The sequence below is a fragment of the Toxorhynchites rutilus genome, chromosome 1, assembly GCF_029784135.1.
Source record: "Toxorhynchites rutilus septentrionalis strain SRP chromosome 1, ASM2978413v1, whole genome shotgun sequence".
NCBI lineage: Eukaryota > Metazoa > Arthropoda > Insecta > Diptera > Culicidae > Toxorhynchites > Toxorhynchites rutilus.
Window position 1 is genome coordinate 150810845 of NC_073744.1, and position 19926 is coordinate 150830770.

Here is a 19926-nt window from a genome sequence, read left to right on the forward strand (position 1 = left end):
TAATTGCGGTAGCAATTATCCCATCCAAAATAAGAATCCCTCGAAATCCTCCCAGATAAGAGAAGTTTCATCCCGTCCCGCTATTTGTAATTAAGATTTATGTTTCCAACCGCTATATGTCGTCCGGTTTAGACGAATTCAACTATCTTTTTTTTTATGCATTCATCGGCAGCGAGCATAAACACACGCACACACCAGTCGTTACTCTGCAGAGCCAGACAGATGGCACGCCCTCGCATCCACACGGAATTGATGTTGAGGTGGTTTGAGATGCCTTCTGTGCCCTCTCGTCGTTTACGGGTCGTTCGTGATCGTACCCGTATACAGCATAGCGAACACAACATACCGCCGTAGCCGTCACTAGCAGCTTTCGTCGATTCCCCGTGCTTAAATAGGGTTAAATTGTAGTTCAACGAGAAGAAGCAAACAAATATAAATATGGACCGTCGTGAGCATATATAGATGGGTATGTGTTTCAATCCGAAATAATATCCTCCTCTCACGTAAATGCTCGTGAGTGATTTGTAATTTATTTTTTACATCGCTTCAATCATATCATTTCCTTGCTATCTTACTTTCGCTAAACCTGAGCGACATGAATCGTGTTACGTGAATGAGAAAAAAATTGCTTCAACTATGATTGGATTTTCATCTCCTTTCGTTCATTGGTTTTGTGCAATCAAAGCTCACATTTGTCACGAAAACCATACGGACCATGAAATGTGAGCTATTCGTTTCCCCTTCCTCCTCACTTTCAACAGCTTAGCTTCGCCATAAATCCACCCAAATAACACTCCTAACCTCGATTAGATCACATTACATGCACCCAAATGAGCACAAACTCTCCGTCGTTATTCACAGAGGCACTCTTTTGGTCACACAACAAATCATCTTCCTCCTCAGCGAGTGGGTGCGAATGCGCGCAGCAAGCGTCTGTAAACTACGGTTACTCCAATTTATTAATAGACGTAATCCGCTTATACTCGTCTGATCCTTCAAATAATCATCATATGTTCACCCGATATGCGCCTACACAACAACAACCACTGCCGACTTTTGTGTGCCACCCATTTGCATTTACACATCCTGCAAGCAAAACCAATGGACACAATATGTGTGTTCCTTCGCAAACAATCTCGAAGAAACAGCGCGAACGAACGCAAGCAATTTATTTACGCGTTATTTCATCTGCATCAAATGACAACCCGGCGGTGGTGGCGTGGAAAGACGCGGCCCAAATGCGCCGTGAATACGAATAAAAAACACACATCTGTCTCACATCGGCATCGTTCGGACGGATGTGACCTTGGACCATGGTTTATAGCCGAATTATCAGCGAGAAGTTCGAATCAATTCATGTAATTGAGTTCAAAGAAAAGGATGCGGCTTCCGTTTGGGTCCGGTTATTGGAACGCCATAGTTCTTCTTCTTCTTGGCTTATTTTATTGCACTTTTTATTCGCCGAGTAAATTTTGATGATGACGATGGATGCCATGGTCCTACGTCAAAACCAAACAAAGCAACACAAAGTGATTTTGTTGCATAATAATGGCCCACCATATACGGCATAATAGATTAAGGAAACACATTTGAAAAATAAAGCAGATAGGGTTCCAACTCGTTTCACATCCTCCCTATTCTCCAGAATTGGCTCCCTCGAACACTATTTATTCCCCAATTCGAAGAAATGCCTGGCAGGAAAGCTTGGGCTTGAGACTGTACACTCTGTAGTTGCTCTCCGTGATTGACCTGAGCTTCAAATACTCGATAACGACGCCGGCCACGTCTTTACAGTCATCAGGGGAAGGGAAGGAATGTTAGTATGATATTCGCTGCCCGAAGACCAGAAGGGTCGCCTCTATAGCGTGGTTCCCTAGAGATTATCAAGGAAGGGATAGTTGTTAGTGGGGGGAGATGAGAATCAGGAATCACTGTGGTGAGTAATGTGATATGGAGTTTATCCATTTCTTTCTTTGCATAATAACCAAGGATAACAGCTATTACAACCACCCTCTTTGGAGCATTGAACCATCTGTTCTGGTTCTCAACAATTTCAGGTACTTTTTCGGGCATGCCACTATAGAGGTCCGTCATTCGCAGGCGTAGTTGAAAAAAAGGTTGACGGGAAAAAGATTTTATTCAAATTGCAGAAGGAAAGGCTATTTTTCAGAATTAGACGAAGTGTGTGAGCCTAAAAAGGGACTATGTAGGATAATGAAAAAGGTTTACCCCAAAAAATTATTAGTTTCTACTTATACACGAACTTTTCAAATGACCCTCATATTTTGAATATAGTAGAGTTTTCCATTTTAATGCAATTGACGTATCCTTGTAATCCTTGTTTCAAACTTGTACACGTGCTAGAGAAATTTTCTAAAAAATATTAAACTGTATCTTAAACGCTTTAGATGAAATCTTCAAAGATAATCTATAGTTTTTGGGATATTGAGATCAGAAAGACCTTAGCGCTGATTATATTTTTGCATCGTTGGTTCTCCAGGACATGTCAAAAGTTTTCGTATTATCATTAAATTATGTTCTCTTTTAAATCTCAAAAACCAAAAGACAAATCTTTTTGAATTTTTGATATCATGTTAATGTCTCAAATTTTCCTAAGAGTATGATCGGTTTTCAGGGTCTCTCTGATCTCACCACCAGAAATCCATAACAAATCCAAAAAATAATTTTGAATATGTAAATATTAAAGATACATATATTCTTTTAAGAAGTTCATCTCAGCACCATTCGTTTGCTGTAAAAGAATCGAAAATCTGTCAAGCAGATATATTCGACGAAATTGCAGTACAACCGCAAGGTTGACGTAGTACTATCGTTGATTTAGTGATCATTTGTTTGAAGTTGCATCTGAATCAAATCTCAATGAATGGATCAATGAACATTTCGGGGAATTCGAAAACGAGAGAGTTACGTTGGAGACATAAGGTTTTGAGCCTCGACTGAACGAAGTGATATCATTATCAGTTCATAGACAAAATGTCTACGAATTATATGCCTTAAAAAACAAACAAAAGCAAAAAATCGAATGAACTGAAGAAGTTTCAAGTCTCTATAATTTTAGACAACAAAAACAAATTATTGAAATCACAAAAATCTATAACTATGGGTATCTGCTTGAAATTTCATCTCAAATTGTCGTTCGCTTTGTGCACAAAGTCGTCGAACAACTTGTATGTATCGAAGGCAATATATTCAGCAAAACAGCAATCACGCAAAAGTGGTGCAAAATTTATGTTTGCCCCATACATAATACATAATTCATTGCTTGTCACTAATTCTCAAACTCTTTCAAACTCTCTGATATAATTTATATACCTTTCCAATAGAGAAAATATCTGTCGCTTCCAATCAGTCTACATAAATGTTGCGTTTGCTCATTCGTCCTCACAACACCCACTTCCCGTTTGGGATGTTTTAAAATAAACATCGTTTGCTGGCGAGCGTCGAGCGGGAATTGTCTTTCGTGAGATTCATTGTACCCCTAATTGATTGCCGAAACGGATGATCATCTTACGTTGATCGCACTTGATTGAAAAAAAAAAACAAAAATAAAAAAACAGAATGTAGAAATACAAAACACCCCGGACAGGTGAATATTCTGACTAGGTTCGCCTATTTAAGAAGTGAGATAAGTCTGCCCAAAACAAAATGTATATCATCGCAGTAATATATTATAAATGGAAAACAAAATAAACTCTCCCGCTTCTAAGTAATTCAAAGACCTAAAAAAAACTGGGTTTGATTGGCTGAAAACCAAATCCCTTGTTCTGTGCTTTTTACTCAGAACCACTCTGCTGCTTTCTGTGGCATCTGTATTTTCAGCTTCCATGTAACGGTTTCCGATGGTTTAGTTGTCTTTTTTTTCTTCGCTACAGCTATACCGGCAGTAGCAGGATCTTTTTTCTTGTTGCTAACCTTCGTCACAACAGTAACCTTGAGTTTTTCGACCGCGTTAACTGTTTTCTTCTCTCCGGTAGCAGCGGCAGATAACTCGTCAGCAGCGATGACATCTTTTCGATTTCTTCTTGGCGACTGTTTTCTTCCGCGACGCTCGACGCTCGCCGGCAATCGATGCTAACTCGATGACCACCAAACGAAGATAGTTGCGCGTGTGTATGTATGTGGCGGTTGCCTTCAATGCCCAGCAATTCTTCTCAAGCGGAAACCTTCTTCGATGCTGGTGCTTTCTTGGTCACCTTCTTAGCGGTACCATTCTTGTCCCCGGTGGATTCCCTTTTGGCATCGGGGGGAATTTTTTTAACGGGACTATTCTTCTCCCCGGTGGATTCCCTTTTGGCCTTAGGGGGAATCTTTAACGAATCCGACGCACCAATGCGGTTTGTTTGTACAAACAGGCTCTTGGTGAAACCGTTTATCAGCACTTTCGCGATGAACGAAGTTAGCTTCGCCACAGCAGCGATAACATGCTCCAATCGTTGTACAATTACAACTGAGTGGATTTCCGAGCGGGCACCGCTTTTATATAGATTTTGGTGGTTTCAATAGCCTGTTTTGAAAGCAACTTTAAAGGTATTGAAACAAATTATTGGATCAATAAGTAACAAGTATCTAACTCGTAGATATTTTATCTTCCGAATGAAGTCTTTATCATACAATTTCGTTTAGTTGTTTAGGTGGTATTAACGCTTCAAATCTTGTTTCTCCAGCGTAACGCTCTCGTTTCATTCAGCCCAGTCAAATGATACTGTTGATGGTCAGCACTGCAAAAAAAATGGCTCGCGAATAAACGCTTACTACTTTCTACTACTTCGTGCTTATGAAACAAAAATAACGGGTGTTAAATAAAAAAACGAGAATTTTTTCAATACCTTTCAGTAACTCAAATAAAGAGCGTAAAATTTTCTTTCTCCAAGAAAATTGATCGTTGGGCTCCCTAGAAACAGTAGGCGTGTTTGGTTTTGCTAGTTTTAATTTAGTCAAAGCAAAGATGGCGTCGAAACAGCACGTGCTCCGCGAACGCATTGTACGGTTCTACGAAACGCATTTCCAGCAAGGAAAAAAGTTCACGGTGGCACATTTTGACGTAGGACTACGTCTTTCATTTCTATACCGGGGTGTAAAATCAAAGTTTCGAAAACGAAAGCGTTACGCCGGAGACCGAGATTTTGAGCGTTAATAGCTCCTAAACAACTGAACGAAATGGTATGATAAACACTTCATTCGAAAGATAAAATGTCTACGCGTTCTACACTTGTTACTTTTTGATCCAAAAACTTGTTTCAATAGTCTTAAAATTGCTTTCAAAACAGGCTATTGAAATCACCAATCGGTATATAAGCGAGCGCCGCTCGGAAATCCACTCAGTTCTAATTGAACAACGATTGGAGCATGTTGTCTCTGTTGTGGTGAAGCTCTTTGTTTATCATGAAAGCGCGGATGAACGGTGCCACCAAGAGCCTGTGTGTGCACCTTAGGCCAGAAGAGAATCCATCAGGAGGAGAGTGATGCCACAAACGGTTTCCCGGGAAGAGTTCGGAACAGCCGCCACACACACACATACACGCGCGGAATTCTTCGCATCGAGAAAATTCCGGAAAGATCTAATCATTTCTGGAAAATAAACTGCCAGTTCCTCTGGGAATTTAAAAATACATTCATGTGAAAGAGTTTATTTGAATGTTTTCTATCCATGTAACACTGTGACCAAATATGTTTCAATCAAGTACTATTAACAGGTGGTTATCGAGTTAGTATTAACCACTGGTGGGCTTCCAGTATCGAGGAAAATGTGGAAATATCTAATCGTTGCTGGAAAATAATCTGCCAGTTCCCCTTGGAATTGGAAATTACATTCAAGCGAAAGAGTTTATTTTAATGTTTTCTATCCATAAAATATCCATATAATACATTTGGGTTTGTGATTTGTCAATCAAGTACAGTTAGCAGGTTAGCTTCTGAAAATTATTCTTCAGAACAAGGTTTTTCGTATCCTATATTGGATGCATAAAACCTTGTGCCTCCAACGTAACGCTCTCGTTTTCGAAGTCCCCCAAATATTCATTTATTCATTCATTCAGAATGGATTGAAATTCAACTTCAAACAAATGATCTCTAAATCAACGATAGTCCTACGTCACCCTTGCGGTTATACCATAGATATAACCCACTTCCTGTTTTAGGGAAGAAAATGTACCTGTCAGTACGGTATATCGTATCCTGGGTTCCCTGAACGTAGAGCGGAAGGTCGGAAGTGGTCGTCCGGTGACGATAATGACGAAGCAGAGGAAGACATCGTTAAAGAAGCTGTTTGACAACAAGGACGCAACCAGCCTGCGTGACACCGGTCGAAAATATGGCTGCTCCCACGTATTGATCCATCGGACCCTCAAGATGGAAGGAATCGTCTACAGGAAGAAGACGAGGTCGCCGGAGTACACGGAGGAGCAGATTGAGACGGTTAAATCACAGTGTCGGTGGATGACCAAAAAATACCGCGGGACGTCTTTCGTTCTGGACGACGAAAGCTATTTTCCGCTGTCCAAAACGCATATTCCAGGAAATGATAATTACTACTCCAGCGACAAGTCATCCACACCGCCTGAAGTGAAATACAAGTTCAAGCACAAGTTTGAAAAAAAGGTTATGTTGTACATCGCCATTTCCGACCGGGGCATTTCAAAGCCTTGGTTTAAGCCGAGCGGTCTGGCAATCAACCAACAAATCTATCGAGAAGAGTACCTCGATAAAATCCTGCTGCCGTTCCTGAACGAGCATCACGCGGATGGGAAGTACGTCTTCTGGACGGACAAGGCGTCTTCCCATTACGCCAAGAAGACGCTGGCGTATCTTGAAGAGAAAAAAATACCGTTCGTGCCGAAAGATCGTAACCCAACAAACTTGCCCCAGTGCCGCCCAATAGAGGATTTATTTGGCTCACTCAGTGCCCTAGTGTATAAAAACAATTGGAGGGCCAAGGACACGAAGCAACTGACTACAAGAATCCGAAATTGTATCCGGAAAATGGACGTAAGTGCCGTACAACGTTCTTGTGAGAGCATCGCGACAAAGTTGCGTCGAACAGCAGACCCTTACTCAAACATTCACTGACATTTTTTTGAAGAAAATACATTATGTTCTTAATAAAAAAATTGTGAAATCGATGAAAAAAAAATTTTTTTTTATATGTGATTGAAAAAATTCTCATTTTTTATTTAACACCCGTTAGTGAGGGGACCTGGAGATGTGTGACTCAAGAGGAAAATGTGTTTATCGAATCAGGTATCAGAAAAAATGCTGATGAATTTGAATAACAAACGATTGCATTTGTTGCACTCTCGTTTTTCGTTGATTCTTCTCGTTCTTGTTTTGTTTATTTGAGATAGGTTTAGGAGATAAATAGAAAAAAAAAGATTGAAAGTCAATTTCTGGAGGATATGGAAGATGTGGGTGAAGATACCAATAAAAAGATACCAATAACTTTTAATTACAACTGACATTTTTTGTAGCCGATGATAAGACAGTTTTATCATTTAAATTAGAAGCACACCATCCTACGAGAATATTCTGAAATGGTGGAGTGTTGGAATTGACCTATCTGGTCATGGGAACCATTTGAAATTTCAAGAAATTCACGAAAATGGACAAGTCCTAAGGCTAATATTTTTCGGAGGCGATAGAATGTCAATTTTATCATTTGAATTAGAAGCATACTATCCTCCGAGAATATTCTGAGATGGTGGAATGTTGGAATTGACCCATCTGGTCATGGGAACCATTTTAAATTTCAAGAAATTTACGATAATGGACAAGTCCTAAGGCTAATATTTTTCGGAGGCGATAGAATGTCAATTTTATCATTTGAATTAGAAGCATACCATCCTCCGAGAATATTCTGAGATGGTGGAATGTTGGAATTGACCCATCTGGTCATGGGAACCATTTTAAATTTCAAGAAATTTACGATAATGGACAAGTCCTAAGGCTAATATTTTTCGGAGGCGATAGAATGTCAATTTTATCATTTGAATTAGAAGCATACCATCCTCCGAGAATATTCTGAGATGGTGGAATGTTGGAATTGACCCATCTGGTCATGGGAACCATTTGAAATTTCAAGAAATTTACGATAATGGACAAGTCCTAAGGCTAATATTTTTCGGAGGCGATAGAATGTCAATTTTATCATTTGAATTGGAAGCACACCATCCTCCGAGAATATTCTGAGATGGTGGAGTGTTGGAATTGACCCATCTGGTCATGGGAATAATTTGAAATTTCAAGAAATTCACGAAAATGGACAAGTCCTAAGGCTAATATTTTTCGGAGGCGATAGAATGTCAATTTTATCATTTGAATTAGAAGCATACTATCCTCCGAGAATATTCTGAGATGGTGGAATGTTGGAATTGACCCATCTGGTCATGGGAACCATTTGAAATTTCAAGAAATTTACGATAATGGACAAGTCCTAAGGCTAATATTTTTCGGAGGCGATAGAATGTCAATTTTATCATTTGAATTGGAAGCACACCATCCTCCGAGAATATTCTGAGATGGTGGAGTGTTGGAATTGACCCATCTGGTCATGGGAATAATTTGAAATTTCAAGAAATTCACGAAAATGGACAAGTCCTAAGGCTAATATTTTTCGGAGGCGATAGAATGTCAATTTTATCATTTGAATTAGAAGCATACTATCCTCCGAGAATATTCTGAGATGGTGGAATGTTGGAATTGACCCATCTGGTCATGGGAACCATTTGAAATTTCAAGAAATTTACGATAATGGACAAGTCCTAAGGCTAATATTTTTCGGAGGCGATAGAATGTCAATTTTATCATTTGAATTGGAAGCACACCATCCTCCGAGAATATTCTGAGATGGTGGAGTGTTGGAATTGACCCATCTGGTCATGGGAATAATTTGAAATTTCAAGAAATTCACGAAAATGGACAAGTCCTAAGGCTAATATTTTTCGGAGGCGATAGAATGTCAATTTTATCATTTGAATTAGAAGCATACTATCCTCCGAGAATATTCTGAGATGGTGGAATGTTGGAATTGACCCATCTGGTCATGGGAACCATTTTAAATTTCAAGAAATTTACGATAATGGACAAGTCCTAAGGCTAATATTTTTCGGAGGCGATAGAATGTCAATTTTATCATTTGAATTAGAAGCATACTATCCTCCGAGAATATTTTGAGATGGTGGAGTGTTGGAATTGACCCATCTGGTCATGGGAACCATTTTAAATTTCAAGAAATTTACGATAATGGACAAGTCCTAAGGCTAATATTTTTTGGAGGCGATAGAATGTCGATTTTATCATTTGAATTAGAAGCATACCATCCTACGAGAATATTCTGAGATGGTGGAGTGTTGGAATTGACCCATCTGGTCATGGGAACCATTTTAAATTTCAAGAAATTTACGACAATGAACAAGTCCTAAGGCTAATATTTTTTGGAGGCGATAGAATTTCGATTTTATCATTTGAATTAGAAGCATACCATCCTACGAGAATATTCTGAGATGGTGGAGTGATGGAATTGACCCATCTGGTCATGGGAACCATTTTAAATTTCAAGAAATTTACGATAATGGACAAGTCCTAAGGCTAATATTTTTCGGAGGCGATAGAATGTCAATTTTATCATTTGAATTAGAAGCATACTATCCTCCGAGAATATTCTGAGATGGTGGAATGTTGGAATTGACCCATCTGGTCATGGGAACCATTTTAAATTTCAAGAAATTTACGATAATGGACAAGTCCTAAGGCTAATATTTTTCGGAGGCGATAGAATGTCAATTTTATCATTTGAATTAGAAGCATACCATCCTATGAGAATATTTTGAGATGGTGGAGTGTTGGAATTGACTCATCTGGTCATGGGAACCATTTGAAATTTCAAGAAATTCACAAAAATGGACAAGTCCTAAGGCTGATATTTTTTGGAGGCGATGGAATGACATTTTTTTCATTTTAATTAGACACACGAGTCTTTCCATTAGTCATCAAACCGGCATCTACTGCTAAAATAATCGTTTTTGAATTTGAATGGCGGCTTCAAAAATTGATCGTTCATAACAAGAAAGTCAGCTTAAGTCGACCAATTAATTTGCTTCGATGGCTAATGAATCGCGGCTTAAATGTAAATCAGCTTACATCTCTGGACCAAATATTACATCGGTCAATGAAAAAATATTCAAAAAGAAAATAATTTTTTGGGTCGAATAAACTAAGTTTCTCTAAAATTTAGCCGATCAATATTATAGTCCAGTTCTAGATTTTCTTAGTCGAGCCGGATAGGCGCCGATTCCAAAACGTGATTAACCCATTCCAAAATATTGTTTCATGTTTTATTGTAAAATCTCATCATATTCTCACAAAAAAGTGCTTAAAAAATTAAGAATATTTGAGAAAATATATGAGGAAACGAATTTTTGATCGGTTGAGCAACCTACAACATGGGATAGTCTAGTATTTTCGGAAATGCTAGTCGATATTAATTTTCAGTTCGCGAAATCGATGCATCGAGAACACTTCTTAACCATGACTCGAGACTCCCGGCTTAAATTTACGAAAAAAAAGTTGAAATCGACTATTATCGAGTGATATTAATCATTCGACTTTGTTCCGATTTTCTGAATAAGAAACCTCCTCAGATCAGTCTCGTTCAGACGACTTGAAGCTGAAGTATTTTTATTATAAGTAAACGTATGCTTTCAAGTGATATAAATCTTACAATAGGGTTTTCTTTGCGACTCCTTGGTAGTCAGAGGTAATACCTAACCCACTGAGTAATGGAATTCAAGTTCTCCTCTCAGATTGAGCCTAGAGAAAAATATCTTGTTCTGCAAATTGTTATTAATTTAAATCTTATTTCGCCATACTTTTTCCCGTGAGTATTCACTTTAAATGAATAGAATACGTCCTACAATCAGTAGATCAATTAGGCGTAATTATATAAAAAAAAACTGTATTGATTTTTTCCTGGATCTAACCGCGTTGTCATCACTTCTGGTAATGATCGATTGTTCATTTTCATTCCTTTTTCTCCACTTCTGTCATACATATACATCTACTACTGAATCCACTGAACGCGAATTTAGCCTTCGTAACTTCCGTGAGCAACCACTTGCAACTTATTTAACACTAGATTTACCAGACCAGTCATTTTGACTGGTCGTGCAATTTCAATTTAAAATTCCTACGACATATTACATTTGCTTTCCGAAATGATGTTATGACTTTTGTAGCTATAAGTAGAAAAAACATTTTATAAACTTAATGTTACTTAATATTTATTACTAACAAATATATTTTTTTGTTATTGACATTTAAACCAGTACCAGTCAAACTGACTGGTGCATGTTTCTATGAAGAAATGTATGAGAGCGTTTTAATTTCAACATATTTTGACAGCAATTGTCAGCCCCTGAAAATGTTCTGCATATTTAGAAAATGCAACCAGCATACCTCTGGAATGTTCAGATGTGGAAAGTGAATTATACGACAGCGGCGATGATTTGTTAGATAGAAAAATTGATTCTCAAGGAAGTGATGATAACAGTGCTATTATCGAGAGTAGTGATGAGGAAATTCCTGATGATGACAATATAGATGAGCCAAGCGACAGTGGTTGCGTAAAAATTCCAATCAAGCGTACCAAATCAGCAAACTGAAATTGCTTTAGACGGAACTATTTGAACGAGAATTGAAGAAGGAGGTGTTGCTGGTAGATTACTAGTTCATAGTAATTTCAAAGATGTACACGGTCCAACAGCACATGCTGAAAGAAATATTATGAACGGGAATCTAAGTAGTGCGTTCCAATTACTGATTGATAACCATATTTTGGAACATATACGAATTTGTACAGAGTTAGAAGCCTCTCGAGTTTTGGAAAAAAGTGGACAATTACACAAGAAAAATTGAAGGCATCTCTTGCAATATTGTGCGCGCGTGGGGCGTACGAAGGAAATAGCTTCAAACAGGAGATGAACTTATATTACCGGGGATAAGCAACTTTTTCCATCGGAGGCCAGATGCAGATTTACTCAGTATTTTCCAAACAAACCCCATAAATTTAGCATAAAATTCTAATTGGCGTCTGATGTAGAGACGAAATATGTGATAAATGGCTTTCCTTATTTAGGAAAAAGCGAGACTCGAAATGCATCAATCCCCCTATGCAAATTTGTCGTAATGAAATTTCTTGAACCGTATACCATGAAGGAGCGTAAAACTGATATTTTTTACAAGTATTCCTTTGGCGTTAAAATTAAGATCTCAAAATACTTCGTTGCTTGGAACGATACGCGCTTCTATTGGCAACCAGACATATTTTGGCGTCGATGTCACTGATCGAATGGAAATCAGGTTCCAGAAGGTGACCACTTCAACTGTTTTTCAATAATTTAGTTTCAGCCGGAAGAAATAGCTGGATATTGAACAAAACATAACAGGAGAAAATATCTCACGAGAAGACTTTCTGTTTCAATTAGCAAAAGAACTTGCTTCAGAATATCAGACTTCAAGGCAAATACCACACGAAGCTGATATACCAACTACAAATGGCACTGTTTCTGTACGCAAATGGTGTCAAATAGAATATTTTAATAACAATAAGACTACAAATATTTGCAATAAATGCAAAAAAAGTCTATGTAGAAAGTGTATACACTGCAAAATCTATTGTGAGCAACAAACTGTAAACAATTAAGTGTTTTGTTATTTGACAATGTCTATTAGTCCATTTATCTATCACAATTAATATTGTTCAACTTATTTTCGCCATTTGATAAGTAATAGTACAGACTGGAACCACAATATTCATTTTTTCTTATACACCAGTCATTTTGACTGGTGCTGGTAGAAATAGGTATATATAAATAGCTGGTAAATCTAGTGTTAACACGGGGTCGTTTCCATACTAGGCGGTACAGGATAGTCCCGATCTTCTGAACAGACTTGAATGAACTAAAAACATCCGTAGCCGATCGAGTCAACTAGAAAAATAAGCTAGCGGCGGTCGCCGTTGGCCCCATTTTTCTTGTTGAAAAAAACCGGCGTCGACATTTTCAAATATGGCGTCGACCGCCGAAATTTTTGACGACAGAAGTGTCTGTCTCCTGGTCTGCTATACATTTTCTGTAGGCGTTAAGATCAACACTGAAAAATATTTCGACATAAAAAAGCGCAAAATAAAAAAAATACTAAGTCAGCGCTATTATCTTAAGTCACCAAAGTGAAGTTGTGTACTCTAGCTTCTTCTTCTTCTTGGATGGCACTACCGTTCCAGTGAAACTTTTGCCTTCTCAACGCAGCATTACTTGCGTCATTTTTATTAGTAGTGCTTGGTTGAGATTTCTATGCCGAATAACACGCCTTGAATGTACTCTGGAGGGGCAAGCTCTAGAATACGCGTGACCACAGTGCAAGCCGGAAGAATTTTCTTTCACGAAAAATCCCCCGACCAGAACGGGAATCGAACCCGAACCCCCGGCATGATAGTGTGGGACGCTAACCACTCGGCCACGGGAGCACGTACTCTAGCGCCGAATCGTAATGAAAATATTCGGTGGCGGAGTTGCGCCGTGGCGAATTTTCGTTCGGCAATGAAACGATTGCGATGAGTTGTGATGATATTGAAAGTGGAATACAGCTGGAATCCGACGAATGCATGGAAATTGAGGTAGGTTCAGTTTGTATTAATCTATGACTTCAGTAAAAATTTTATTACGACAAAATTAATTCATAATAAAAATTGCGCTTTTTTCTGTGTGGCATTCATACCCCTGAGTTCACTTTTTAAAAACATGAATAGAAACTATTGCTACATGTTCTTTAAATGTATTATTAAAAGAGCTTCTGAATGTTTCCACCAGAACCCAATGATAAATGGGTCTGAAAAGTTGAACGAATTGGTATGAAAATATGGAGAAATTTGCGTTAGTGATACTAAAGCCTATGATCATAACGCGAAATCCAACAGTCACATAATTTCCGTTGTTTCCTATTATAAGAAGAGATGTCGACCAGGAATATCATTTCATAATCAAAAGGGATGAAACACGGTACGTGGAATGGATTCAACGGATAAAAATTGAAAATCATCCGGCTAAGCAGTTTAAATTTCAGCATGTCGATATTCTACTAAGTAATTATCATCAATTTTCACGTATTATTTTTTTCAGAAACAAAACGTTTAACTAAACTATTAATTTGTATGGCTCGAACCTTGGCGATGGTAATTGAGGACAGGTTAAAAACTCTCAAGCCATTATTGTTCACCTGTTCAACACAAACGAGCAGCAATTCATTTAATCCTCGACGACCAAACGATTTTCTCCGGCAGCGAAATTGAAAATATCGACAGATCAAGAAATCATGTCTATATATTTTTTATCTGCTTCTATAGAAATTTCCCACCCTAATTAAAATAAACATTAGAGAAAATCAATTTGAGTATTTTATGCGTCTGAATAAACCACAAAAACGTAAACATCGATTAAATTTTCTTCTACGCTTCATCTGATTCGCTACTCAAAAGTGTCGTTTGACTGACCGATGAAAAAACACTTTCGTACGAAAACGAGGATAGGGCAATTCGTTCGAACGAACGATGTTCGAATGTTCGAACGGATAGATTTCTTTCGTACGAAACCAAGGATACGAATGAGGCATTCTTTCGAACGTTTTGTGTTCGTTCGAAAACAAGAATAAGGGTGTTTATTTTTTTGGTTCGTTAAGTTAGTGTATAGAATAATATTAGGTGATTAATAGCAGTAATAGACGATAATATCTACTGTTTGCGCCACGCGGAGCGAGCGCATACGTGTTGCGACATGACCTGTCATTCCATTGCATCACCCAGAGACGTGCGAAAGTGAGATGAAAGCAGTATCAACACAACAAACGAATATCACCCGAGCTATCCGAGCGAAGCCGACAGGACAAATACCCCACCAGAGCAGAACATGATCCATTCCACGACGATCCATTTCGTTTGGAACACTAATTTTCCGTACACCAGCCGAAACAATTTCTATCCTTTTCATTCAATCGCATCACCGAGAGACGTGCGAAAGTGAGATGAAAGCAGTATCAACACAACAAACTAATATCACCCGAGCTAACCGAGCGAAGCCGACAGGACAAACACCCCACCAATTTCAGGGAGTATAAAAGTAGCAGAGCAGCATATGATCCATCTTTATAAGTTTTTATTCACCACGTGTATTTAGAAACCATTAGAGAAAGTTATAGTGAAAATTTGGACTTTGAAAACTAGTGTCGTTTTTTCCTACAGTAAATTTAGTCAGACCCTTTCCAACCGGAGTACTATAAGGATTGAGAAATGTGTACTGTGAAGATGGCATCCTCTTATAAAATTAATTTAGAGATGTGTTTAGAAGCGGTTAACAGTTTAATTTCAACCAAGTGCCTAGAATATGATTTCAAGTTAAATTTTAAGAACATGCAAGTAATTTTGGAGCGTATGGGATTAGATAAAACGAACTATCCTAGTATGAAGGTAATCAAAAGCCTTCTAATGAAACATCGAAAATCCGTAAAACGGTTTGCTCCTGAGATTACTTTGCAGAATTGTTGGGATGCAGCGAATGATTTGATCGCTAGAGAAGAGTTGGATGAGCTATTCGAATTGAATTCTAAGAATCTGAAAGAAATTCTTGTAGAAATGGGATTAAACGAAAAATGCGCACCTAACTTAAAAAAAGTTAGGAATAACTTCGCTTGTAATCCAACATATAAGAAGTATCGTGCAGAACGAAAGGTGAGAACCCTTATAATTGTTATAAGCTTCCTGAAATTAATAAAACTATTTTGAAATTTTCAATGTGAAATCATTTCCGCAGAATATTGAACATTCAATTGCCGCTGAAAGTCATAACGTAAGTGTAAAATATCAAATTGCTTTGAAATAGTCACGCCATACAGTAACTTCAAATTTTTATAGATCGATAATTTCAAAGAATGTTCTTTTGAGAATGAAAGTGCCTGCTTGCCACAAGACTGCGTTGGAGTTCATGAAGTAAGATGACATTTCTATTTATTAATTCATGTATTAATAGTTGTTATTTAGCAGCTTTTATTAAATAAAACAGATCATATGTCCGAAACAAACTCATCTCCTTCACGTGTCGAAACAAGAACATTATCATTTGTATCATTTGACACAAACGATTTCGAGGAATTGGCCGACTCTCAAAGTACTACTTTTGACGGCGTTGATAATACGGGAAAAGATAACGAAGTAAGATGACATTTCCAATTAATTATTCATGTATTAATATGTATTATTCTTCAGCAACCTCCATTCGGATTTTTATTGAAAGGAACAGATTTATCGCGTGTCGAAATAAAATCATTATCCGTCGAGTTTCCTGCAAAAGTATGTAAGAAAGGAATGGAACTTAATGCTCCAGAAATTGAATGTCGCATTTTTGAAACATCAGTAAGTCAAATGCAAGAGAGATCAACGAACGACATGCAAGACTCGATTGTTTCATTTGATACCAATGATCTTGAAGGATCGACCAAATCACAAGATACTACTTATAGCAGTGATGTAGATGTAACTGAACTTGTGTTCAATACAACGGACTTTGAAAACCTACGAAAAGAGATAAAAGAAAAAGGCAACAGTAACAGGATCAAATACAATGTCAAGGTTGCGGAATGTGGGGCAACTGCCACAAAAAGACTTTATAGTGGTGCTTCAATTTACGAGTGTTCTTTTTACATCAACAAGAAGAACATTGAAATGTGTAAACATTATGATCAACATAATATAATGCAAAGCAAAACCAAGGTTGGCGATGCTAAATATAAGCAACAAAAGCATAGAAGGCCTTTTATAGTGGCCTTAGAAGATTTGTTAAAAATCAAATATGAAGAATTCAATATCTATTGTATAATCAATATAAATTCTCATAATTGCAACAAATCTGGCTGGCTATTTTATGGTGTCTTCGCTCACAAGACCTGCAGATCTTATCGTTTCAAAATTGTTTCTGTTACGGATGGTGATAACATATATAAAGTCGATGTCTATGTTAATGTCGCTATGACCCTGATACACGGGGAAAACCTGAAAGCGGCATATTGCAAAGGAGTAAAAAGAAACATAAATATGAAAAAACTGCAGCTCCAAAAACCACTTGAATTACGAACTAAGTTGATCAACGAAAAGAAAAAAAGGGAACCATTCGAGAAGGTAGACATTGTCAGCAAAAATGTATTGAAAAAAATTAGCAGTGAAGCTAAATCGAAGCTTAACAGGGATATTGATGATTTTCAAGATTTGATAAAAATGTCTGAGGATAACGGATCTTATATCAAAAATGTGTTTAGAAAGCCCTTTGGTGTAATTTGTTTTAATACAAAAATGTTCAAAGAGCTGAGAAAAAACAAGACTTACAGTCCTATTTTCTACATGGATGGTACTGGATCGGTTGTACGATATTCAAAAGCTGAGAAGCGTGTTCAAATATATGTTTTGGTCGCATACAATTACCGGTCAAATTTTAGTGTACCCGTAACAACCTTTGTGACTGAAAGCCAAAAAACAGTAGACTTCCACAATTGGTTGAATATATTTCGTGCTTCGTACGAGTCAGGCAGCTCTATGAATAAATTGAATAAAATAGCGAGAATTGTTAGTGTTGATTGGAGCTGGTCACTGATTGGTGGATTGATACGGGCTCTTAATAATCAACACCATACACTACCAGAGTATATCCGAGATTGTTATAAAGTTTGCATAAGAGAACTCAATCTCAATTTCACTATCATTCATTTATGCTACAGTCATTTCATGAATGTAGTTTCTAAGGACTTGAAATCTGCTCCAATCAACATAAAACATAAGTTCATGGACTGTATGCGATTGGCTGTACGTGCTACAAACTTAGTGGACTTAATCGATCTGTTTATCATTATGACATGCATTTTTGGATCTGCAAATGAGAACCGAATGCTTGAGACATCACTAAAAGAACTAGATGCAAAAATTAATGATAGAACAAGCTTCGATTCAGAAAGCGCTGGTAAATTTGATTATACTGGCATCGGTGAACCAGAAATTCTAAAAAAAGATGAGGACAAAATCTTCTTGGGATCGCCTTTTTATGCGTTGTTAAAAGAAACATTTGAAACAACATTAAAACAAATAGATGATCTCAGCCAAGGATCACAGAACACACTGTATTTCAAAGGATTCTTGGAAGATGTCGCCTTGAAAAAATACATGCCTGTGGTTTGTTTGTGGTCAAATATAATAGTATCTCAAATTGACTCGAATCCGGATACTATTTCAAACGCAAGGGTTGAAAGCTTCTTCCGAACATTGAAACACAATGTTATGAAAGGTCAGCTCTACGAAAGAATAACACATTTTCTTCGAAAACTACAATCGTATATTGAATCTCTGTTCCACTTTTCCGACTTTGACATTGAAGATATATACGCTACTGATAAAGGAATAAGTAATGCTAAAAAACGTCAAGATGATAGAATCGCAGAATATGACAGATTTGTCGGAAACGTAGAAGACATAGAGGACGAATGGCATAGTCCATACTTTCAAAAAGATGCTTCAACCCACTTGTTCAAGAAGAAAAAGAAGCAGGAAACTAACAGCTTAAACACACAACTTGAACAATCAACACAGAAGCACCCAGATTCAAAGGAAAATAGTGATAACAACAGAAAAAGATCATTAGAAGAAGATTTAGAAACTACCTGTAATCTGTCCTCTATTCATCAATTCATTGACAAAGGATTTGAATTTCCAGTTACCACCAAATGGTATTTCGGTGAGTTTCCTTCAGAATATGAGAGCATAGGAGTAAGTAGTATGATTGTAAGCTCAGAAATGCTTCAAACGCTCGATGCACATACATATATGGATGGAGAAACCTTAGATGCGATAATTGCAGTGGCCATAAAAGAATGTGAGGTCGAAAGCGTAAAATTGGTATCAACTTACATGTCGAGAAACTTGTTTGATACAACTCAACTAAAAGAAGTATTGGATAGGAAACGAGATTATGTTTTACCAGTTCTAACCAATACATCGGGAGTATGGGTGGTTCCTTTGAATGTTAGAGCTGGGCAAGCACCCACCAAGCAAGTTGGAAGAGGGAACCATTGGGTTCTCTTCATTGCTGATTTTATGAATAGAGAAACTTTTTATTTAGATCCTCTCGAAACAGCATCCCCATATTTGAAGGACGTACAAGAAGAATTTTTGAAGGCAGTAAGCTCTATTCGGAGACTTAAAAATCAACCATTTGATTCAACCAATTGGCAAAGCGGCTCGAAAAATATTGCGCACGACAAGCAAAACGACGACTACAACTGTGGTGTATATGTAGCTAAATATGCACAAAACTTTCTTTTGAAGAAACCGTTGACCGGGCTAGGAAACATGGATTCTGAGAGGAAACAAATCAAAATAAAACTCCTAAATACAGCAGTAATAAAAATTTGTTTATACTGCAGCAGCTTGAAATCACTAATTTTGTCATGTCAATCATGTGGACGGAGGTGTTGCAGTAGATGCGCCCCAAATATGGTGCTAAAAATTCCATCTACAAAACAATGTGAAATATGTTCGAAAATTAAAATGATATAATTTTTAAGTCTCATCAATAAATTTTTATATTACCTTTTAACTTGAAGTATTTTTATTTGTCCAGTTTGAGTCCTTTCAGAAACGAGATAGAATCCTGTCGTCTAAGTCAAAAATGAAAAAATTGTCATTCCATCGGCTACAAAAAATAGTTGCCATAAACCTCAACCATTCGCGTGGATTTTTTTTTAAATTTTAAATGGTTCCTATGATCAGATAGGTCAATTCCAACACTCCACCATCTCAAAATATTTTCGGAGGATAGTATGCTTCTAATT

At 37.4% G+C, this 19926-nt stretch overlaps 1 protein-coding gene and 1 long non-coding RNA gene across 10 annotated transcripts in view; one reads left to right on the plus strand and one right to left on the minus strand.

Annotated features, from left to right (window-relative positions):
• The window catches only part of LOC129762577 (neuroglian), a 138716-nt gene that overhangs the window by 95793 nt on the left and 22997 nt on the right, over window positions 1-19926 (minus strand). The window lies entirely within an intron of this gene.
• Window positions 9838-16968, plus strand: LOC129762579 (uncharacterized). Of its 2 annotated transcripts, none has more exons than XR_008740670.1 (3): window positions 9838-16045; window positions 16097-16267; window positions 16322-16968. It is a non-coding gene; the product is annotated as an uncharacterized LOC129762579 (long non-coding RNA). The 2 variants fall into 2 exon arrangements; XR_008740669.1 differs by having other exon boundaries at window positions 16100-16267.